Here is a 24994-nt window from a genome sequence, read left to right as displayed (position 1 = left end):
GCCCAAGCCTATAATCCCAGCACTCGGGGTGGTAGAGGCACTAGAATTTCTGTGGTCTACACAGTAAGTCCAGAGCAGCCAAGCAGCCAAGGACAGACAGACAGACTGACACACACACACACACACACACACACACACACACACACCTGTCTCAAGAAAACCAAAAAGACAGAAAGAGAGAAAAGGGGAGTGAGAGGGAAAGAGTGAGAGACTCCAAGAGACAACAACCAAATAGGACAAAACAAGACACAGTAAGACAAGGCAAAAGCCCTCATAAGGAGGTGGATAAGGCATCTGCATAGGAGAAAAAGAGGTCAAAGAGCAGGCAAAAGAGTCATCACATACCTGCTTCCATAATAAGGAGTTCCACAAAAACACCAAGCAAACAACCGTAATATATACACAGAAAACTTGGTTCAGGTTCATTCAAACCTTGTTCTTGATACTCCAATCTCTGTGATCCCAAGAGAGCCCTGTTTAATTGATTTAATGGCGAGGTTCTCTTGGTGTTCTCCATCCAATCTGACTCCTACAAGCTTTCTGTCCCCTCTTCTCCCAGTTCCTGAGGTCCAAGGTGAGAGATCCAGTTTTGACTCCTCCAAGCAGAGGGAACCAATTTAGACTTCCAATTTAGACTCTCCACAAAATGCCTGGCTGGTGGTCTCTGCACCAGCTCCGATTTGATGCTGAAGAAACCTCTCTGATGACAAATGGGTAGGGCACCAATTTATGAGTTTATTCATGTGATACAGAATATCATTAGGAATCATGAATCATTTCAATATTTTTTCTCCTCGCCGGTTGTGTTTGGTTCTACTTTAGGTCTCTGGGGTCGCCAGTCTTCCATTTATGTCAAATAAGGAAGTGTGGGACACGGGCTTACACTTGTAACATCTACCTCAAGTTCTACCAGACATTGATTGACCACTCCTACAAGGTCTGTGCCACCACGTTTCCCTCTTGCGGGCAGGAAGGATTGTAGGGTATCACAAAAATCCTAGCTTGGCTACAAAAGATCTCTAGTTCAGATTCCAGATCCTCCAATACTAAAAGCCAGGTTCATCCTCATAGAATCCAGGAATTCTCCAATGCATGGGTTTCCAACCTATTCCACCCCAGTTCCAGCTGTTTCGTTCAGCACTCTCTCCTTCCATGCCTTCCCTTCATATGCAGTCCCGCCATGATCATTCAAATTCATCACACATTTTCACTCTTGTCTGTCCATCAAATTTATTTACTTCCGTTGCAGATAATTTCCCAAAGCTCCCTAAATGACTGATGAGATGCATCCCATTATGTGTAATTGAAAGCTGCTTTATAAAAGTAAATGCACTGAACACAAGTATTAAACTGAAAAAATATAAAGCCTGTTTTATCGTATAACTTATAACACCTTCTATATTAATCGCAGGTATTATTGTATTGGTATATCAATTTATGTCACTTTCTCTAATGACACACATTTGTATGACATTGATAACTGTTAAGTACCTTTGAGTTTTCTATCTTCCTGTCTCTCTATTGCTCTACATTAATATTTACAACAATCTAAGCTGACTATTATAGTTTCATTTTAAGGTGTAGAAAGTGAAGATCAGAATACTAAGTAAGCAATTTGACCTAGTCTCCTCACATAAAGAACCATTTGGAGGGTGGCTTTTGGGATACACAATTCAAGCTGGAATAGGTTTTTGTTTGTTTGTGCTTTTGTCTTTGTTTTTTCTACAAGTTACACAAACATCCATGTGAAACTTAGGTACTTTGGAGTACATTAAAAAAAAAAAAAAAAGAGTCTCAGGCATAGTGATAACCTAGAACCCCTGCACAGATATAGCTCATGGTAGCTCAGTCTCCAAGTGGGTGTCCTAGTAAGGGGAACACGGACTGTCTCTGACATGAACTCACTGTGTGGCTCTTTGATCACCCCCCCCCCCCATGGCGGAGTAGCCTTACCAGGTCCCAGAGGAAGACATTGTTGCAAGTCCTGATGAGACCTGATAGGCTAGGGAAAGATGGAGAGGGAGGAGGACCCCCCTTATCAGTGGACTTGGAGAGGGGCATGGGAGGAGATGAGGGAGGACAGGTAGGATTGGGAGGAGACAAGGGAGGGGACTACAGCTAGGATATAAAGTGAATAAAATGTAATTCAGGAAAAAAATATAGGCTTTTGTAGTACGACCTAATGATTGTTTGGATTTCCTCAGTGTCTGTAGTTATGTTCCCCCACAAGGACCAAATATATCTGGGCACAGGGTTTTTTTCTGAAACTGTTTCTCCAACCAAGGACCATGTATGGATATAACCTAGAACCTTTACTCGGACGAAGCTCATGGTAGCTCAATAACCAAGTGGTTTCCCATAGTAAGGGGAACAAGGACTATTTCTAACAGAAACTCAATGGCTGGCTCTTTGACCTCCCACTCCCCAAGGGAGGAGCAGTCCTGTTAGGCCACAGAGGAGGACTTTGCAGCCAGTCCTGAAGATACCTGATAAAACAGGGCCAGAAGAATGGGAAGGAGGTCCTCCCCAATCCGTGGACTTGGAAAGGGGCAGGGAGAAGCTGAGGGAGGGTGGGATTGAGAATAAATAAGGAAGCAGGATACAGCTGGGATACAGAGTTAATAAAGTGTAACTAATAATAATAAACAATAAAAATAATTAATTTTAAAAAGAATCTCAGAAATTCTAGAAGGGTAGAAACTTTTTTAATACAAAATATGACAATCAAATTATTTTAATATTTTAGGAGATGCTCATGGCTCTACATTCATATATCCAGTTTATTCTGGAAAAAATGTCTTAGTATTTGGCAGATCTTTGCTGAAACGTCAATGAATGAGCATTAGGAAGCCTCTTTATTAATTAAGAACTGTGTGGGACTGGGTCCATATAAGACATTTACTGGTTCCCTGGGCATATTGGAACACAACCATTATTGGTGTCTATTAATTTGCACTTTTACTTTGATTCTTCTTATTAATCTGTGTTCAATTTTTTTATTAATTCTATATTACATTTCACATTACTGTTTATACTCCTAACAATTCATGACTTCACGGTGTTAGTTTTTAAAATGCATTACTTGGCTCAGTGTTACCTAATGCTTTTTTGTTTGCATCTTATATTGTTCCTAAGATCTGAAATGAAAATATGTTAAAGATATTAACTTCAGTTTTATAACAAAAGTTCTTGTCTCCTTTTCAAAGGATAATTTTAATGCTCCTCAGGCCTGCCCATATTGATTACAGGAATGTATCCCAGGTACTAGTATTTAATTTTGATGGGTAGCATCAATAATAGATTGGTATTCTGTTTATGGAAGAATTACCAGATGTTCGAGAATTTTGACTCAATACAGAAAAGCATAATAAAATAATAAAGTACAGTATAAGTATGTATAGGAAAGTAGAAGGGTAGAAGTATTGATTAAAAATTGAAGCAAATTAAGTGCTGTGAAGAAACCTTAAAGCATTATCTTTCAAGGTATAAGATAATAAAAAACATATTTAAAGGGGAATATATAACAAAAAGAAAAGAAAATGTTCAATTGTTCAAAGTTGTTGCTACAATGAACAAGCAATAGAGAAGGATCACAGCAGATTTATTTTTCTTATTAACTCCTTCTAGACTTTTTTCATTTTAAAATTGTGTATATGTATATACTGTTGTCTATGTTTGAAAAAAATTAAAATATAGGAAATTTTAAGTAGAGGAAACAAGACACTATAGCATTCTCCTCTAGCGGTTGAAGCCTATTATGGGAAGGTGCATATCAGGTTCAGTATTCATTATGAACGGAAAACAAAGAAGAGAGACAGTTCAGGGTCTCATTGTGTAAGATGTATGTTTTTAAGGTCTACATGCAGTAGGTATTAGTGGGTGAGTTTATAAGGAGTGCATTTTGCATTCCCTGCATTTTTTCAGAGGAAGACTCGCTGATATCAGTGTACTGAGTAAGCGCAACGTCCTGTTTCTATTTTAAGTTCTTCATCCAGGTCGCAGCCAGTTTTAAGAGATGATTGTGGGAGAACAAAAGAATAAAATAAAACATACATTTTCTAGGCTAACCTCTTACGTTGAGGCTTTAGGGATTCTCGTGGGAAAAATCCCACCTAGTAGCACTATTCAAGTCTTTAGTCTTTGATTATGCAAGTGCTCAAAGTACTGTAAGTACAGAATCAATGATTGGTCTCTGTTAACTCAAATGTGTTCTGCAAATTATAGCTGCCTACTTGAGTTAAACTGTCTCTCTGGACTTTCAGGGGAAAAAGTAGCTGAATGATGTCCCCAAATATTCTCTTTAACTAGGGGCTCTCAAACATTAAGGCACATAAGAATCAATTGTGGATCTTATTTAAAATGCAAATTGCAGGATTGCGAAGCTGTCTCCAGAGATTCCGCATCACTAATTCACTAATGCTGCTGATACTAAGAAATTAATCAGCCCCTCTCTCTCTCTACTCTTGAATGAAGTGAAAATAATAGTCTGAGTGAAAAAAAAAAGAAAAGAGAGAGAGAGAAGTAACTTAAAAGAACTGTGGATCTTTGCCATGTATTAATACTTACCATATTAGTTATACTTCCTGTAGGCAATTCCTGTCTGTACTAGACATAAGAAAAATGCCATCAAACCTTTTAGCAGATATATTCTCTGGTTTGTAGTTAAAGCTGGAAACAAAGTAATCACTGGTGAAAAAATTCACCATGTGCTGAGCCCTTGTGGGAAAGGAATGGTCAGAAAGAAGTTTGGAAATCATTTTCTTTTAACAATGTTTTTCTAAGTAACACTCATGTATCAATGTCCTATTTTGAATATTTATGTTGAAATTAAGTAAAGAATTTCCAAGGAAGAAATATAATTTATAATACATATAAATTTACTTATATTAATAATTTTTTTACAGTAAAACTGTTAGAATAGTGCTAATTTTCCTGCTTATCAATACACTTTGAATAGTTTCAGTCTTCACATCACCTTCAAGAAGCAACATTAGCATGTTATTTTCATCATCTTACAAAACTGGCAATTTTAAATATATGACTGTATATTACGTTTAAAAAATAAAAGTGACAAGGAAAATGAATTTAAATGGGGCAAAAAGGAGGGTTGAAAAGTACATCTTTTCACATAGAATGAGACCTTTTATATATTTTAAACTTTATAGTACAATCACAAACTTTAAAATAATAAACGGTCTTTCATTGGACTAGGAGAGGGGCATAGGAGAAGAAAACGGAGCAGGATTGGAACGAGATGGGGGGCGGCTACAGCTGGGATTCAAAGTGAATAAACTGTGATTAATAAAAATAAAATAAAAATTAAAAATAATAAATAGTTTGATTAATTAATACCAGAACTTACTATTGTAGAATATTTCAGATAATTTTACCAGCTAATTAATTTGCTCATTAGTAACATTTCAGCAGGAAATGTAGGCTTAGATTTTTTACCAAACTTATTTCATTTAGGGTTTTAAAACACCTTTACATAGGAAAAGAGCTGTAGACCTCTTTTATCTACTTCCTGCTGATTAGAGTCAATGGGTCTTTGGGGAATTACCAAATTCAGTCCTCAGGATACCATCAGTCCAGTCCAATGGCCAACACCAAGTAGCCACAGGAAGTCAGCAAAAGGCACAAGACTCAGTTGGGTTGCCTGGAGAAGTTCTCTGGAACATTTATCTCTGTAAAGTCAAGTGTCAAAGCACAAAGATTAGTGCAGTGATGTCAACAATCCAAAAAGTGATGCCTCACTGTGTGGGGGGATCTCCTCAAAGTCCACCCACAGTTATACTCAGCTGACTGAAATCATGCCCCTTGCATGAGAAAGCTCACAGCAAAACATCACCTGCCCTCTCACAAACAGCAAAGGCACAGCTTGCAGGAAAACATCTCTTGAAAAATGGAGTCTTCAAGGAAACCAGAAACTTTCACTTCAAGGAAATTTCAATCTCACTTTTTTTTTTCTTAGAAGTTGTCTAAATAGTAAATTCTAATAGAATTATTTACAAAGCCTTACATAATTGCCAGGAACTTCTTTTCTGTCATTTTCTTTTTGAGATCATCCAGCTAGATTCTCAATAATTTTGTTCATTCTGAGTTTAATATATTTTATGATTTATGAGGTTAAATAAAATATATTATTGAAATTAACCTTCTCCATTTACTTTTATTTGTCTATATAGTTATTAGAAAACACACCTTTAAAGCCAGGTGTCATGGTATAACTTGTTATGCTATCAACCCTATGCCCAGGTAGCAAGAATGCCAGGTTCAGGCTAGACTGGGCAAGTTAGTGAAATCCCCCCTTAACATAAAATATGAAATGAGGTATTGATACTTCTCAATCGTAGAGTATTTGCTACTCCACAAGGCACTCGTTTCTACATGTAATGTTAAATAACAGATAGACAGACAGACAGACAGACAGATAGATAGATAGAGTGCTGTTTTAAAATTTTTGGTCATTTGATGTACATCTGTGTGTTTTACTTTGTGTGTTTTTATGCTTGTGTGTGTATCTGTGTGCATGTCTGAGTATATTTGTGCAAGTATGTTTATGTTTTTGTGTTTGTGTGTCTATGTTTAATAGTGCTGGGTCCTGAAACCAGGCAGAGACTTGAGTTTGCTGCTGGCTAGCATTCGTGTAGCTAGATGGTGCAATGCACTATTCTGGGGCACAAAAAAATTTTAGTAAGCTGAAAAATCTTAAGCCTGCAATAACTTGCCTGGCAAGAATTTCCTATTTGTATAATAGTGGCAGCTATGTTCTGGAAATAACCAACCGTTTTCTGTAAGGATTTAGGAGTGTTTCAAAATACTGAACTCTTAGCTTGACCAAGAACTAGTTGCTGATTGGGAAGTAGGCCCTAGTGGAGCACATATTGCTCTCATTCTGCTGGATGGACATCATTTACATTCAATTACTTCCTAATTGCTTGTAACTATACCAGCTGATCAGTGACGTTCTCACCCGTCATCTCAGAAGCTTCCTTTTCCGTAGACAGTTAGATAAAGTGACTCACAATCGCCCAAAGTACATAGAAAAAGAGACCATAGAGAGTTCAATCCTAAATGGAACGTCCCTGGTACAATGCAGAGATTCTGAAGGAAGACGTGGTAGACATAATGTAAAAACCGGAAGCAGGGAGACAGTTGCGAGATAACATTCTCTGGATGAACTCACGGTGGCTGAGACTGTGTGCACAGTATATACACAAGATCAAGCGTGTAAAAGATCAGCGTGTAAAGGTGAGAGCTCACCAAGCTACAGCCCCACTTGAGCTGTTAGCAAGTATTAGCTTCATTTGAAGAGGCAGTCATTTAGGTTTGTTTCCAGATGTGGCAGTTTTCAGGCTAAGTTCCAGCGGATGAGACTCTATCTATTTATACACTTGCAGGACTGATTGAGTTTATGGGTTTAAAAAGAAAAAGCGTACATAAAGTAGAGCAGGAAAAGTGGAAGTGGTACATTATGCAAAGAGATGAAACATAGGAGCTGGCATGAATATATTTAAAAACATTGCAAATATGCAGAAAATTCTCAAAAATACAAAAAATAGAAAAATATGTCTACACATATGGTTTAAACTAAATTTTTCTTTTGTGCTTATTCATACTTATTGTGATATAAATTAGAAACAAAAATTTTGCATATAAGATACTCACATATTTTAAAGTATTTCCTACATTTATCAACTTATTTATGTCGATAGAGATACATGAGTGCCATGGCACAGCTTTAGGGTCAGAGGAAAATCTGTATGAGTCAGTTCTGTACACTCTCATGTGAAGATCTTTAGGGAACATAGCAAGTACCAGCCTATGAATATCCTTTTGATATACATATGTATATGACCCAATCCAGCTAATAAGCAATATCTGCTACCATACATGATTAACATTTTGTTCACTTATGGGAAAATAAAACATTGGCATATTTTAAATATTTAAGACCTCATTATTCCCTGTTGTAATCAGGCTGCATTCCTACATGTAAAATCTTATAGTAATGGCTGTACAAGAATCCTGCCAGAGACAGATTCATTTAATATTATTTTTGAAATCTCCAGTTATGTTTCCACACAGTTTCTGAACTCAGCACTGGCAGAGAGATTCTAAATGCCAGCAGCTGCGGTAGCCACGTAGCCAAGAGCAGCGATGCCCAGCGTGTGGCTGTCCACTTTCCTCTCTTTGGAGAGCTGGTCTCACCTCTGTTTCTGCCCTCAGAACGAATGGCTCTGCTCTGGCTTTTGTCCTCAGGATGACGTTGGTTCTTCGTATCATCCTGGCGCTACTTTCACCCACCTGCAAGTAAAGAAATGAGATAAGTTTCATATATTATTTCACTCTAAGGCATGTCCAAATCAAGACACAAGAAAAATACCAGCCACTTAATCATAAATGCAACTAATTTATATTTAGTTTACAGAGGTTTCTTTATCTATTATTTTATCAGTTTATGTGAACTGGTAGAATATCTGAAATTCTTAATTGAAAGGATAAAGAAAGTGAAAGACTTAAATGGCATTCTTTTTTTTTTTGTTTCTCCTAGGAAGATAATGGTTTGCTAAGCAAATTAATAATATAAAGGTTTTTCAGAGCTAATTACAATACTTTCTTACTTGATCATTAAAACAGTTTTCCTCTGCTAGGCATTATTTAGCTAACCTAGTTTAGTCATAGCATGAAGTAATAAAAGCGATTTAAAAAATATGGCCTATTATTCTATCATTATTTTTTGGCTCACAAAGAGGTTTGCTGGAAATATAAAAAATAAATTAGACGTTAAAATTGCTTTAGCTTTAACAAGGTACTGTTTCTTTTTAAAGCAATTCTTTTAAAACTTAATTCAAAAGAAAATTGCAAATTCTATGTTTTATTGAGTACTTGACCAAAATTTGAATATATTTACCTGAATATTGCCAGTGGTTAGACAAAATATGATTTCCAAGTGTATGCTCAAACTAGATAATTAAAAATTTAATATACTTTTACCTTAGTAGATAACATGAGCAAATTTAATTCTGAACTCTCATGTACTTTCCTTAATCTTTTTTTTTTTTTCTGGCTGTACTAGATACCAATAGGCAAACACCATGCCTAAAATATGAAATCACATCTTAGTACACAGAATATATTTCTGTTATTATAGCTTCCAATTCTGTAATAATGTCGCCAGACCAAAGAAGCCATCTACAGACTCCCCACCTACGTTAGCAGGTAGTGACAGGACAATGGGGCTACCTGACTGAGGATTGCTCCACTCAGGTCTATAGTTTAGGAGCAAGTTGTGGCTCAGTGTCAAAGGAGATGAGGTCAAACCTGAGGATGGACTTCCACAAATACAATTTTTCTCTTCTTCATGATGGGAACATACAAGCTTACCAAAACAATATTCCAGATCTCGGTTGCTTCAAACATTCAAGATTCTGTGAGACAGCACTGAGGCTTGAGGGTTCAGCTTACTCCAATACAGGTAGCTATTGATTATAGAGCAGGCAAAGTGTACTCTGTGCCCTAGGAGCACTACCCAACAAATATTTAACACAGAGATGCTTGAGTCATGCCCAAGATCATGTATTCACTGTATGCATCCTGCATGGATTCACCTAACTTTAAGGAGAGTTACCTTGTTATGCTCTGGAATTTGGTCTGGTCATAGCTAACCAGCACAATCTAGAGAGCAAGTCATACTAAGAGTCCATTCTAAGAACTGGCAACAGAGGGAAATATTTCCGGGAAGACCACACTGGCTGTTGCTTTACTCAGTTGCTCCGTTTTCCTTCAAAGTTTCTACTTTCTCCTCTGATTATTTTTCCCTGCAGAGAACTAGTATGACAGCACCAACATATTGTTTTTAACTTGACAGTCCAGTGATGTTGGTCTCACATACTCTTCTCACATTTCCTATCCTTGCTTTCTTGTTAAATCCTGTAGTTACTACAGTTTGTACTTTTAATTTTCCTTGAAGGTCCTTATGTGGAAAACAGGGCCACCTGCTCCACTGACCTCTGGTGATGTTTGAATGCTCTTTGTGTGCAGTCCAAGTGTGTATTCTGTGGAATAGCAGTACATAAAACCCCACTACTTGCTAAGAGCAGTGGAATCCTAAGGAAGGAGTCAAGATTGTGACTATGATCATATTAGTTAAGTGTTGGGCAGGGTGGTTTTTAATACAGTTAAAGATTAAGAGGCATATACCTCTTAAAAGCCTACAATGAATGGAAATTTTATCAACAAGGCAGATGGAATTCTAATTCGATGGACAATCAGTCCATGAAAACACATACAGGGCTGCAGAGTCAGAAACTGAGGATACAATTGCGATTGCTTTATGTCCACTACAGGCAGAAGGAGTGTACTACAAAGGAAGACAGCTTCGTTCTTCCATTCAGAATTACTACAGAATTACTACAAAATACTTTCTCAGTTAGGAAGCTACAGTTAGGTTCTACCACATCCTAGTTACTAGGGTATAGTTTAGTCTTTTTTTTTTTATATTTTCCCCATTACTTTAGTGCACATAATTTATCTGGTTAAAAGGCAAAAGCATGTTTTTTATTTACCTGAAGGTACTGCAATATTTTAGTTGACATCAAATGAAGAACGTACTTGGAAAAGCACTAGTTCTCTGAAACTGTATCCTTTATTTATTAGTGAAAATGCTTGTACAGTGCTCATCTTGTATAAAAATGTTTTATATATGTGTGTGTATGCATATATATTATATATATATATATATATATATAATTTTTGCACACCACTCCTGATTCAATAATATTAATGCTTTTCATTTATCATTGTAAATCCTAGGACAATTTTACTATTGATAAGTACATTTTTGCATGCAACTGTTACATTTAGGGAAGTCTGTCTTTAAGTTCAGTTTTGGTAAATCACTCTTAAAAACTGAATAATTGAATAATAGATAGTTTTCCATTAAGTCAAATATATTAAAGTTTCAATGAAAGTTAATCATGAAGGTGGGGCAGGGCCTTTAAACCAGCCTATTGAAAGGAAGTTAAGTTCCTGGTAGTGTGTTTTAAAAATTGACAGGGAAAGAGGTGTAGTTATGTCAATATATTTTAATTAGAAATAAAATTAAAGGTTAATCTTAATATTGAACACCTTTAATCCCATCAGTCTGGAATCAGAGGCAGACATATCTCTGGGAGTTTGTTGCTAGCCTGGTATATATAATGAGTTCCAGGACAGACCCTTCTCTCTGATGAGATCAGATAAGTTAGGGTCAGATAGAAGGGGAGGAGGTCCTCCTCTATCAGTGACTAAGGAAAGGGCATAGAGGAAGAAGGGTGCGTGGGACTGGGAGGAGACAAATGAGGGGCTGCAGAGGGGATATAAAGTGAATAAATGATAGTAAATAAATAAATAAATAAAATTTTAAAATAAAGATGGAGTGGGAGATCTGGGATGTGATAGGGAGGGAAAATATTACACACACACACACACATACACACACACATATATATGCTCAATAAAAACTAATAAAAAGCTTTAAATGCTTAAAAATTTTGTTGCTGTTAAAAAAAAAAAGGTTATGTTTCCATCTTGACCCTCACTGCTTCACCTCCTGGATGATGTGTAAATTACCTCACCTGTCAGGCACTCCCTAGGTGGCATACTGTGATGCCATATGCCCATAGGCAACATTATAGGTTACTATGAATGGAAATTTTGGAAACGGTGAGCTAAAGCAACACCTCCTTTGTGTGTCTATCACAACCACGCCTTTTTTTCTCAAAATCATCCTGAATGGAAAGCAAAAAAGTCTAAAATTTTTTCCAGAAATTTTATCCACTGCACGTCCTTGATCTGCATGAAATGAAATTAATCTCCTCAACTTTCAGATCTTGCCCTTCCTTCTACTTTTCTTTTTTTCCCAACTTTTATGTAGAGGAATTTTAATCTAGCAACATGGCTGCTCTGGCAAGGGGTCACATTCAAAGACCTTCTAGGTCTAAGTGATCTGACTGGAATGCAGACATGCCCTGAATCACAGTATGATCTAGCAGGAATACAGACCCTCCATTAGCACACACCTTTAATCCCAAACAATATAGGTAAGGTTAGCTTGTAGATGGAAGCTTTCATGTTGGAAAGTGCTGTCTAATTGAAGGTCATGCAAAGTGACAAAACAGAGAAAGATTTGACACAATGAGTAAGACATAAGATGTACCCAACTCTCATGAGAACAGACAGGACAGAATGGCAATTTATGAGAAGCAGGGGGCAGTTGGGCTTGGAGAGTTTTGCAGACTGGTTGCAGAGAGGACCAGGTAGACACACACAGAATGAGCCAGAGAAGAAGGAGGCAGAAGATTAAAGCATATAGCAATACTTACTTTGAGGCTGGACAGAGCAATTCAGTCAGAGGCCAAGAGAAGACAGTTTGAATCAGTCAGACTGGGGAAGATTTTGGACAAGAACAGCTGTATTGAACCAAGCAGTGAGAGTTCGGAAAGAGCCAGAAGTGCAAGAAAATGGCTCTTATATCAGCCCCCCCACCCTGAGAAAATAAAAACAAATTTTGAACTTTTATTTCCTCGTTTTTTAAAAAATAAAAAGCATCCTACTGTAGATTTTAGCTTTTATAAGTCAGTAATAGTTGCCTTACAGCATGATTATAGTAGATGTCCGCCACTTTGTTCACAAATATTTGCTTAAAACAAAAGGACCCTCATTTGATAAGGATATTTTCCCATCACATTAAAATCCTTTTCCATGTATCTGCTTTTATATCATATTGTTATTCCTGGCTAAGGTCTTAGTCTTTCATTATTTTTTTTATCACTTAAGACAAAGCTTACTTCATTGGATTTGCTCATTAATATCTACTTAAATTACAAATGATTGAAAAAGAATGCATAACACTCCACTTCATTATGAACTAAACTTCTCTGCATACCAAAAGAGGAAACCAGCACTGTAGAAAAAGCAGTGTGCCAATGCCCAGAGAGTTTCCATAATCTACCACCGACCCCTTTAAGGCAGAGCAGCACAGCTGCTCTGAGATGGGCCTTGTAACATGATTTGACTGATGTCATTGAGCTGCCACTGCTCAGGTTAATTGTGTTGTCTTAGGCACTCAATGGAGTGTTAGGAACAGCAAAGGAACCAGTCTTAGAATTCCCATATATAGGAAGCAAGCTGTGTGCTTGTTTGCAGCTTATCACTGACCTCATGATGCTCCACAGATAAAAACGCCATGTTATCCGCTATCACATTTTTCAATAAATTTATTTCCTATTTAGAGTATTCCAGTTCTCCATCTTCCCTTTTGATTAATTAGAAGTTTTCTCTTTTTTTTATTAAACAAATATTTTCCTGTGGAAATGGTATGTTCATTCTTTGCTTTGTCTTTTATTAATTAATGGAGAACCAATGCTAATAAACAATTTTAAACTCCTAAATAAAACCTTGTAAAACTTTAATGAAGTTCAACTCCCAAGAGGCCAATGTTATTACAGTATCAAAATAATGCAGAGTATAAAGCTAAGACAATGACAGAAAAGAAGCTATTAAACTAGGACACTTGTTTTATGTTTGTTTCACTTCAGTACATGATTCACCTACTTATGTAACCTTGCTTTTTTTAATGACACCAATATGTAATTCTTCTGAAGTAAAAATACAGGGTGTATTTGTGAAATAGAAAGGTCTAAAAATATTTATTTAATATTCAAAAATATAGATTAACGAATTGTAACAACGACATAACATTATTTTTTCCTTTAAAAAGTCAATTCTAAGTTCTCTCCATGTGTTGTCCTTGGTTGGGGTATCATTCTCTTCAGGGCTCCCAGGGCTCAGTTTTTATGGCTCTGTTGGTCTCCTTCATGGAGAGGACCTAAAACCCCAGCTCAGATGTAGCCCATAGGCTCAGTCTCCCAGTGGGACTCTTAGTAAGGGGAACGGGGACTTTCTCTGTTATTCCCAGTTCATGAGACTCCCAAAGACATCTAGGAACTGACTCTGCTGAAAACACATGAGGGTTTATTTAATACAAGCTCGAGCCTGAGTCACAACATTCCTGTTGAAACAGGAGACAAATGCAGCCCCGAGGTCTAGGGGAACAAGGTCTTTAAAGAGCCAATCCACAAGCAGGGGCTCCAAACTTTGGGTAAGGGATCTACTTTTGATGCCAAGACCATAAAATGGTTCTGGCCCAGCTATCTGGAGAGTATTTGATCATGAGCAAAGCCTGGAATGTGCTGATTAGCTGTTGCTAGAGAATAGCAACTAGCACACTCTCTTGTCACAAGTTAGGGGCCATCTGGGTGGGTTGCCAGGAAACAATATCTCTTAAGTGCAGGAAAGAATGTGGCGAGCCTGATTACTCCCTGCAGCAGGCTGGGCATGTCTTAATTAACCCAGTACTTTGTGTAAACTTTTATCCAGGACTTCAGTCATACTGCCTTAAGACTCTAATTTTAAAGTTTGGACCTCTCAAACTCAGTGACAGGCCACCTGGAGAGTTCAGCCTTGACAGTCCACAGAGGAAGACAATGCAACCAGTCCTAATGATATCTGATAAGCTAGGGTCAAATAGAAGGGGAGAGGACTTTCCCTATAAGTGGGCTAGGGGAGGGGCATAGGGGGGAAGAGTGAGGGAGGGTGGGATTGGGAGGAGATGAAGAAGGGTGCCACAGCCGGGATACAAATTGAATAAATTGTAATAAATTATAATAAAGCACGGAAAAAAGAATATGAACATTCTAAAACACTGTTTTAAAAAGTCAATTCTTGATATTTTAAGGTATTATATATAACAAATTGTCATGTGTTTTTCAGAAATAACATTCAAATATAAAATTATAAACTAGGGAAAGGGTTCAGAGTAAAAACACTTGTCTGTCAATCATGAGGACCTGAGTTTATATTTAAAGAACTTCTGTACAAGTCAGACACATAGCATTGGCCTGCATATCCTAGTGCATCAGGTTAGTTCTTGAACCACGTGGAGACTCCTGTCTGTAAGCATATCAAAGAATTATTAATAGTGACTGCGGTTGGCTCTCTTCCACGGGATGGGTCTCAAGGCTGGGCCCAGCATTTTCTGGACATTCCCTCAATTTCTGCTCAATCTGTTCTATCTTCGTCCCTGTGGGTCCAGTAGGTAGGGAGTTTTGGATAGAGGTTGTTGTGGGTGCGTTGGTGATCTGTCCACTAGGAGTCTTGTCTAGATAAAGGGAGTCCTCCTCCGTATCCATGGCTGCTGCTACTAGGAGTCTTAACTAGGGTCCCCTCACGTCCTCCCAGAGGCCTGGTTCAAGAACTAACCTATAATTGAGATGTACATTGAATTAATTAATTATAAAAGAAATATATAGAAACAGTTGAAGACCTTAAATGTAGATAACCAGTTCATGCTAACATCAGAGGTGAAATACTGATGGAGGCATCTGGGTCTGGAGAGCTAACCAAAGAAGAAATAAATAAAGAAAAGAGAAAGACTTCTTATGTGATGGACATTAGATGTTTATGTCTGTAGGAAACAGTTCAAACGTGATCCTGCTACACAGGGGCTGAAGTATCTGTCACTCTTGAAAAGTATACAAATTTCACTTTCATCACCCAAATGAGACAGTTTACAACTGCCTGTGAGTATAGCTCCAGGGATATAATACCTTCTTCTGCCTTACAGGCAACCATGCTTGTAATGAACACACACACACACACACACATACACATTAAAATATAACTATGACGAAACTGTGTTTTCCTTACAGAACAGAGTAGACACTTGTGAACTCATAGCAGTTGTGACAACATGAACAAGACCTGCACAGTCTCAAGCCAGAAAAGTTACAACATTTTGTAGGGAGATGAGTTAAAAGCCTTATCCCTAGATGAGGTGATATGATATTGACTGTTGATAGCTACAGGAAGAGCCAGTTATCTTTAATAGTGTGAATCCTAACCACTCCCCAGAGTAGGATTCATACCCAAGATTATTTTCCCAATACAAGTTAGGCTACATGAGTGAAAAAACATGAAGATGATATGGGCAGACTTGAATGAAGGAATGCCTGTGACCAAAATACATTTATGAATTATAATCTATTTATTAATTCAAAAAACTAATACAATTTTTTAAATAAAATTTACATTAAAAATAATATCTGCAAAGCCACTCTCTTCTGCTTCTGCTTCTTGGCATTACTCTAAAATCTATGTCATCTATGTCGACTATGCAGCTTCTCAATATGCATCCTTATATGTTTGCCAAACAGTTCTACATTATAAGGTGCAGCTTCTGCTTGGTCTGTTAGCACACTCCACATGTCTGTAATATATTATCATCATTTATAATTTCAAAGTGTAAGTCATTAGATGACCTACTTTCTAGACGTACTTTAAATAGTTTAAATTTCTAGTCATAATTTACCTCTAAGCCACATGACTGAAATGTTGTTCTTCATCTCTTGGGGAACAATGGAAAAGTAATATTCTTTTGCAGTCTTTTACTAAAGAGAGTCAGGGATAAAAATCATTACATCAATATGGAACTATTCCAATTGTGGAAATAACTGTAAACATTTTAAAAAACACAAAGTCGGTAAAGGTAGGTTGAACTTCTAATCCACTCTAATAAAATGAAATATATATATATATATATATATATATATATATTCACAGACTTGCATAACTTCTAAGAAAATTGTTATGCTAAGTAAATCCCCTCCCATTATAAAATGACAGCTCTGATAATTTTGGAATCCTCTTGTTTTGTCAAATATATTGCCAAGTAGTTATTTTCAATAAGAAGAATGACCAGTGTGTCATTCTGTCTTTTCTCTAATTCATTTATAAAACTTGGCCTGCTGTCAACACTGTGTGTTCTGTGAAACCTTGGGATCCATTGGTTAAATTTCATGACACAGCTGCGAAATTTTATTATCTCACATATCCTAGGAAGGCAAAAAAAAAAAAAAAAAAAAGCAAAACAACAACAACAAAAAAATCAAAGATTATATCCTTCTGTAATTCACCTGTACATGATATACAAATTTAAAGCACTCATTTAGAAGTACATTTAAAAAATCAAGAAATATGTAAGGAAGCTCTCTTCAGAAAAATATTATGCCAATATAAGGCAAGAGTAATGTATTGTGAGGGCTAATTAATTACTTACAAAAAGGAATGTTGCTTTTATTGGATCCTTTAATCAAAACTGACTTCTTAAATTCACTAGACAATATTAGTATTTTTTGAGATATTTCTGTTTCTTGCTATGACAATTAAACAAAGCAAACATTCAAAATGAAATATTTGTCTTAGATCTTATGCTAAGGGAAGAGATGGGGCCCACAAACACATTTCAATTTAAAAGTACACTAGTTTTTATTTCTTATAGGATTAGAGTACTAATTTAATAAACCTGTTGGTTATAATTAAGTGTCTTGGAAATTAAGTTATGTTTCATTGTTTGTTCCAGTTCTTCTCTGAGTTACACTGTCTATATGTAGGTTATGTAAGACTGTAAATATGTTGGTCTTAAATAAAATCTAAAATGTGGATAATCACAAAATGTCATTTGTGATTATGACAACTAATAAACATAAGTAGCATAAAATTAATTGAGATCTGTGTTGCTCTGGTGATAGGAAAGACACTGTGTTGAAAGCGATATTGGGTGATCTTTGCAAAACATAAAGTAGTATAATAGTGTTACTTCCCTATAAGTTAAAAAAAATAGATACAAGAATGTCTCAATATCTCAGTTTATGGCTTTTATAAATTAAGTTGAGGAAAGAAAATCCTGGTCCTGACTGAGTTTTCTTATAAAATATTAAATATTACTGTGCTAAAATTATTTAATTATACTATTAAATGAAAGGGAGGGGGGATTGGGAGGAGATGAGTGAAGGGGCTAAAGCTAGAATACAAAGTAAGTAAATTGTAATAAATGAAAAACCAAAAATATATGTTAAAAAAGTTACATGGATCATTTGAGCATGAGCTGTTAAGAGTATAATGTCCTTGACAGAGTAAAGTGGGTTTTATTTTTTTTCCATAATTTTATTTTTCTCATTAGTTACATTTTGTTAATTCTGTATCCCAGTTGTATCCCTCATTCCCTCCCCAGTCCCACCCTCCCTCCCTCATCTCCTCCCTGCTCCTTTCCAAGTCCAGTAATAGGGGAGGACCTCCTCCCCTTTCATATGACTCCCTTTTGTCAGGTATTTTCAGGACTGGCTGCAAAGTCCTCCACTGTGGCCTAACAGTACTGCTCCTACCTTGGGAGGTGGGGAGGTCGGGAGGTCAAAGAGCCAGTCATTGAGTTCCTGTTAGAAATAGTCCTTGTTCCCCTTACTAAGGAAACCAATTGATTACTGAGCTATCACGGGTCACATCTGAGCAGAGGTTCTAGGTTTTATCCTCTCATGGTCTTTGGTTGAGTGTCCATCTCAGAAAAGACCCTGTGCCCAGATACGTTTGGTCCTTGTGGAGCTCCTATCCTTTCCACATCAAACTCCCCTTCTTTCATATGATTCCCTGCACTCTGCCGAAGGTTTGGTTGTGAGTCTTAGTATCTATTTTGGAGCACTGCTAGGCTATGCATTGAACGTAAAGTGGGTTTTAACAAAGACGGTTAGAGGTATATAAAGGTAGATAAGTCATTAATTGTTGCAGTCTTACTTTCTTGAGAGATTTACAAAATACTAAGTCCTTTCTGAGACTGATGCTCCAAGACCTGTGCATGGAGATAACCTAGAACCCCTGGACAAATGTAGCAAATGGCAGCTTAGTCTCCAAGTGGGTACCCCAGTAAAGGGATCAGGGACTGTCTCTGACATGCACTCAGTGGCTGGTTTTTGGATCATCTTCCCCTGATGGGGGAGAAGCCTTGCCAGGCCACAGAGGAAGACAAATGCAGCCAGTCCTGATGAGACATGACAGGCTACAGTCAGATGGAGGGGGAGGAGGACCCCCCCCATCAGTGGACTTGGAGAGGGACATGGGAGGAGATGAGAGAGGAAGAGTGGGGTTGGGACAAAATAAAGGAGGGGGCTACAGCTGGGATACAAAGTGAATAAACTGTAATTAATGTAAAAAAATAAAAATTTGATTTAAAAAAGTCTGAATGTTTCTAAACTCAGCTCTTACTAGATAATGAGAAGCAAATATATTTCTTAGGCATATAGTTACTTTACAAATTAAGTAATATAGCAATAACTTACATGAATACACATTTGTTTATACCACAGCAGTGAAAAGATGGAGAAATTATTATGTATACTAAATTCTTATTTGTCATCTTGCTTTTGGATTTTTTCTTTCAATGAAGAAACCATGGCAAACAGGCCACAATACTCATTTTTAAAACTTCACTGCAATTCTACTGTTTCTTATTACTCTCATTCCTCTATGCCACCGAACAATTTTAATTAAGGTTATATGTATCCAGGGTCATTAATAATGTGCTGATTAATTGCCACCAGATGATTGTAAGATGGCTACTTTGGAAAGGTTATAAATTATTTCTAGGTTCTAAATGCTAGACCATTCAAATTGAATAAAAAGAAACAGAAAAGACTAACTGAGAAAATGGAGGAAAATTGAAGAAAAGAAAATAGAGAGTAGATGTGAAATGGGACTGAAAAAAATTCAGTCATAGTTCCCTTCTTTATCCTGTTGTGTTGTACTTCGTCTTTATAAAATTGTTCAATATAAAGGTAACAGGGACTTTTTATTAAACTGTTTTTTAAATGTCTGTTTATATTGACAGAAATCCTAGTGTGTTTTATTCTAGACTATCCCTGAAATCTTCTAGTTTTAAAATACAATTTTAAAAACAATAAAAATCTTTTCACACTTAGTAACTTGCTAAATAGAACTTGCATGTATGTTTCTTCGTTTTCTATTAACTACATGCTATATGTGACATTTTAAATCTGTCAAGAACTTATCAGTACCTACTTGCTTGTGGTCTATGCCATTCTCAAGATGAATCTGAGAGACAATTTTTTTTATGTCTAAAAATTGCTGCAGAGGACTTTGATGAGAAGTGGTGTCTTCCCAAATTTCCAGGCTATGAGGCTAAAGATATAAATAGACTTTCAGGAAAGTAACAAGTACTTGTAGATTCTGGTACTGGCTTTACATTTTTGTCCTTCAAATTTTACATAAGAATTATACAAAAAGCACAAAAAATAAACAGATAAATAAATATTAACATTAAAATAGTTCATTTAAGATTAAAGTACCTTATCAATGTTTATATATGTTAGTGATATAATATTTATATGATTTTTATATGAATATATTCCTAGGTCATACCATTTTTTAACAGAAAATAAACAGACTTTATTCATGTGAAAATATTGAGGACTTAGATTTAAAAGGTAAATGCAAAATGGAAGACACTATCAGTTTGCAAATTGAAGAAAATTGAAGCTGGAGTGGGTTTTTTTCGCCATTTATTTTTTATTTTTTGTTATTATTTATTACAAAATATTCAATTTGTATCCCAGATGTGGACCCTCCCTAATCTCCTTCCAATCCGACCTTCCCTTCCTCTTCTCCCACTATGCCCCTCCCCTAGTCCACATATAGGGTCTGACCTTAGCTTATCAGGTCTCATCAGAACTGGTTGCATTGCCATCCACTATGGCCTGGTAAGCCTGCACCCCCCAGGGGCAGATGATCAGAGAGCCTGCCACTGAATTCATGCCAGAGAAAGCTCTTGCTACTCTTACTAGGGAACCCACTTGGAGAACACTTGGAGACTAAGTGTATGGGTTACTTCTGAGACAGTGTTTTAGGTCCTCTCCATGCATTGTCTTTGCTTGGGGCATCATTCTCTTCAGGGCCCCGAGGTCTTAGTTTTTATGGCTCTGTTGGTGTCCTTTTTGAGCTCCTGTCCCTCTTCAAGTCTTTCTATCTCCCCCTTCTTTCATAAGATTCCCTGCACTCTGCCCAAAGTTTGTCTATGAGTCTCAGCCTCTGCTTCAATATCTCTGCTTCAGTACCATGATCAGTTGAGTCTTTCCAGAGGTCATCTGTGGTAGGCTCCTGTCCTTTTCCCTGTTTTCTGCTTCTAATGCCTATCATGTTTGCCCTTTTAACTGAGGATCTAGCATCTTCCGTAGTGTCTTCCTTGATGTCTAACTTCTTTAGCATATTTCAGTATGTTTATTCTACATTATGTGGCGTAGATCCACTCATGAGGGACGATATACCATGGGTATCTTTCTGCTTCTGGGTTACCTTACTATTTTTTGTTTTTTTTTTTTAATTATTATTAGTTACATTTTTATTAACTCTGTATCCCAGCTGTATCCTGCTCCCTCATTCCCTCCCAATCCCACCCTCCCTTCCTCCTCTCCTCCCTGCCCCTTTCCATGTCCACTGATAGGGGAGGACCTCGTGTCCTTCCATCTGACCCTAGCTTATCAGGTACCTTCAGGACTGGCTACAAAGTCCTCCTCTGTGGCCTAGCAAGGCTGCTTCTCCCTTGGAGGGTGGGGAGGTCAAAGAGCCTGCCTTGAGTTCCTGTCAGAAATAGTCCCTGTTCCCCTTACTAGGGTAATCAACTTGGTTACTGAGCTACCACGGGCTACATCAGAGCGTAGGTTCTAGGTTATATCCATATGTGGTCCTTGATGGAGTGTCAGTCTCATAGAGGATCCCTGTGCCCAGATGTATTTGGTCCTTGTGGAGCTTCTATCCTCTCCATGTCATACTAGCTCCCTCTTCTTTAATATGATTCCCTGCACTCTGCCGATAGCTTGGTTATGAGTCTTAGTATCTGCTTTGATACACTGCTAGGTAGAGTCTTTCAGAGGCCCTCTGTGGTAGATTCTTGCCCTGTTACTTGTTTTCTCCTATGTCCAATGCCCATCACATTTGTCTTTCTAAGTGAGGATTGATCATCTTACCCTGGGTTCTCTTTCTTGTTTATCTTCGTTAGATGTATAGATATCATTATGTTTATAATATCTTATAGGTCTATATAAGTGATTATATACCATGTGTGTCTTTCTCCTTCTGGGATACCTCAGTCAGAATTATCTTTTCTAGATCCCATCATTTGCCTGCAAATTTCATAATTTCTTTTTTTTTTTATTGCTGAGTAGTATTCCATTGTGTAAAAATACCACAATTTCTGTATCCATTCCTCCATTGATGGACATTTAGGTTGTTTCCAGGTTCTGGCTATTACAAATAAAGCTGCAACAAACATGGTTGAGCAAATGTCCTTGTTGTGTATTTGAGCATATTTTGGACTTATGCCTAAAAGTGGTATAGCTGGGTCTTGAGGAAACACTATTCCTCATTGTCTGAGAAAGCGCCAGATTACTTACCAAAGTGGTTGTACAAGTTACATCTTCAACAAATAGTGCTGGTCCAACTGGATGTTTATATGCAGAAAAATGAAAATAGATCCATATTTAAAACCCTGCACAAAACTAAAGTCCAAGTGGATCAAAAACCTCAACATGAAACCAGATACACTAAACCTGTTAGAAGAAAAAGTGGGGAAGAGCCTAGAACTCATTGGCACAGGAGACAACTTCCTGGACAGAACACCAACAGCACAGGCTCTAAGATCAACAATCAATAAATGGGACCTCATGAAACTGAAAAGCTTCTGAAAGCAAAGGACACTGTCATCAAAACAAAACGAATGCCTACAGATTGGGAAAGAATCTTCACTAACCCTTTATCTGAATGAGGGCTGATATCCAAAATATATAAAGAACTAAAGAAGTTAAAAAGTAATAAATCAAGTAATCAAATTAAAAAATGGGGTACAGAGCTAAACAGATAATTCTCTGTAGAGGAATATACAATGACAGAGAAACACTTAAAGAAATGTTCAACGTCATTAGCCATCAGGAAAATGCAAATAAAAACAACCCTGAGATTTCACCTTACATCCATCAAAATGGCTAAAATAAAAAACTTACGTGACAACACATGCTGGAGAGGATGTGGAGAAAGGGGAACCTTACTTCACTGCTGGTTGGAATATAAACTGATACTTGTGTTTCTTTCTTCAGCCAACCTCAGCACCAAGATTATTGTACTGATCTCAATTGTGTTAATCTTAGTTGTTCCTTTATTTCTGCCCCTTACCCCATCTTTGCTACTTCCTTCATTGTTTGCTTTGTTTTCATCTTTTGATTTTTGGTAGAAAGGTTCCTGTTTAGTTGCTCTCCAGACACTAACTGCTAGGTGTCAAGGGTCCTCTGCCTTAGCATCTGAGTAGTAAAGACTTAAAGTGCATGATGCAATAACAAGGTTACCTCTTTCATTTTATGACAAAAGCCAATATAAGATAAAAAGAATATATATACATACATGTGTAAGAATATACATACATAGTGCATGATGCAATAACAAGGTTACCCTCTTTCGTTATATGACAAAAGCCAGTATAATATAAAAAGAATATATATACATACATATACACATAGATATATAAATAAATAATATTGCTTCAATGTGTTAGAAATCTTAATTCTTTCCTGCTTAGCAAAACACTATCCACAACTTTCCCCCAGTTTTTGTAATGGGATTCTTTACCACTTATCTTCATCATGAACATTAGTGATCCCTTTTGGAACATGGCAAGCATGTCTCCCTTCTATATTAATCACACTTCCTCCATTGATCATAATTAACTTTTTGTTCTACATCAGTGTTTCAGCCTTTTCCATTTTATCACCTGTTCATCTGTTCCTAATGTAAAAAAAAATACATTTTAATTTTTCTCTTATTTGACTAGATTTAATGGGTAAGAAGTGCTGGATATTGTTGCTTCTGTTTACAGATGCACTGACATATTTTCTATATTTCAGTTCTTTCAATATTGGCGATATCAAGACTTTTATCTAAATGATAAAAGAAACATTTTCTTCAATATGTTAATATTTTATGTCATTCATTGTTTTGTTGTTTTGTCCTCAGAATTCCCTTGGCTTACCTGCAGTCTTTGGCAGTAAGACCTTTGTCAAACCAAAGAAAACATCTAGATTCTCCCTAAATTCCATCTTTCATTTTTACTTTCTTTCTTACTTATATTTATTTATTTATTTATTTTAATAAACAAATGAATTAATTTTTTAGAAGATGCTAATAAAAACATGAAATTTGGGAGAAAAGGCACTCCCACCTATAAAGCCCGCAAATAAGTGACACAGCCACACACATGATCACATGTATAAACACACACACAAAAATACACACAGACACACATACACACACACAAGAACACACACTAGTTTAAGCTTATGTTTTCTCTTTTTCCTATAATGAGCATTTTTTCTTATTCATTTATTTATTACAATTTATTCACTTTGTATCCGTGCTGTAACCCCACCCCCTCTACTCCTCCCAGTCCTACCTACCCTCCCTCTTCTCTTCCTATGCTCCTCTGCTTGTCCACATATAAGAGAGAACCCCCTCCAATTCTAACTGACACTAGCTCATCAGGTCTCGTCAAGGCTAGTTCCATCATCGTCAAGGCTGCACGCCCCAGGGAGAGAGGATCAAAGAGCCAGCCACTGAGTTCATATCAGAGAAAGCCTTTGTACCCCTTTTCTAAAGCACTCACATGGAAACTGAGCAACCAATGGGCTTCCTCTGAGCAGGGTGTTCTAGGTCCTCTCTATGCATGGTCCTTGGTTGGAATATTGGTCTCTGCCTGCAGTTCCCACTGGGCCTAGCTTTTTTGCCTCTGTTGGTTCCCTTGTGGAGTTCCTATCCCCTCCAGGTCTTTGTCTTCTCCTTCTTCCATAAGGTTCCCTGCACTCTGCCAAAAGTTTGGCTACGAGTCTCAGCATCTGCTTTGATCCCTACAGGGTAGATAGAGTCTTTCAGAGTCCCCCTGTGAAAGGCTGCTGTCTTGTTCTCTGCGTTCTCCTACTTCCAATATCTATCCTGTTTGCCCTCTGAATGAGGTTTCAGCTTCTTTCCTAGGGTCCTCCTTGCTGTTTACCGTTTTTAGGACTATAGATTT

At 37.1% G+C, this 24994-nt stretch overlaps 1 pseudogene; it reads right to left on the bottom strand.

The window, feature by feature from the left end:
- LOC110564661 (ATPase GET3-like) overlaps positions 1-13230 on the bottom strand; it is a 51631-nt pseudogene extending 38401 nt beyond the window's left edge.
- Positions 13231-24994: the final 11764 nt, after the last annotated feature.

The sequence above is a fragment of the Meriones unguiculatus genome, chromosome 12 (assembly GCF_030254825.1).
Source record: "Meriones unguiculatus strain TT.TT164.6M chromosome 12, Bangor_MerUng_6.1, whole genome shotgun sequence".
Taxonomy (NCBI): Eukaryota; Metazoa; Chordata; class Mammalia; order Rodentia; family Muridae; genus Meriones; species Meriones unguiculatus.
This window is presented reverse-complemented; position numbering and strand designations above follow the sequence as displayed.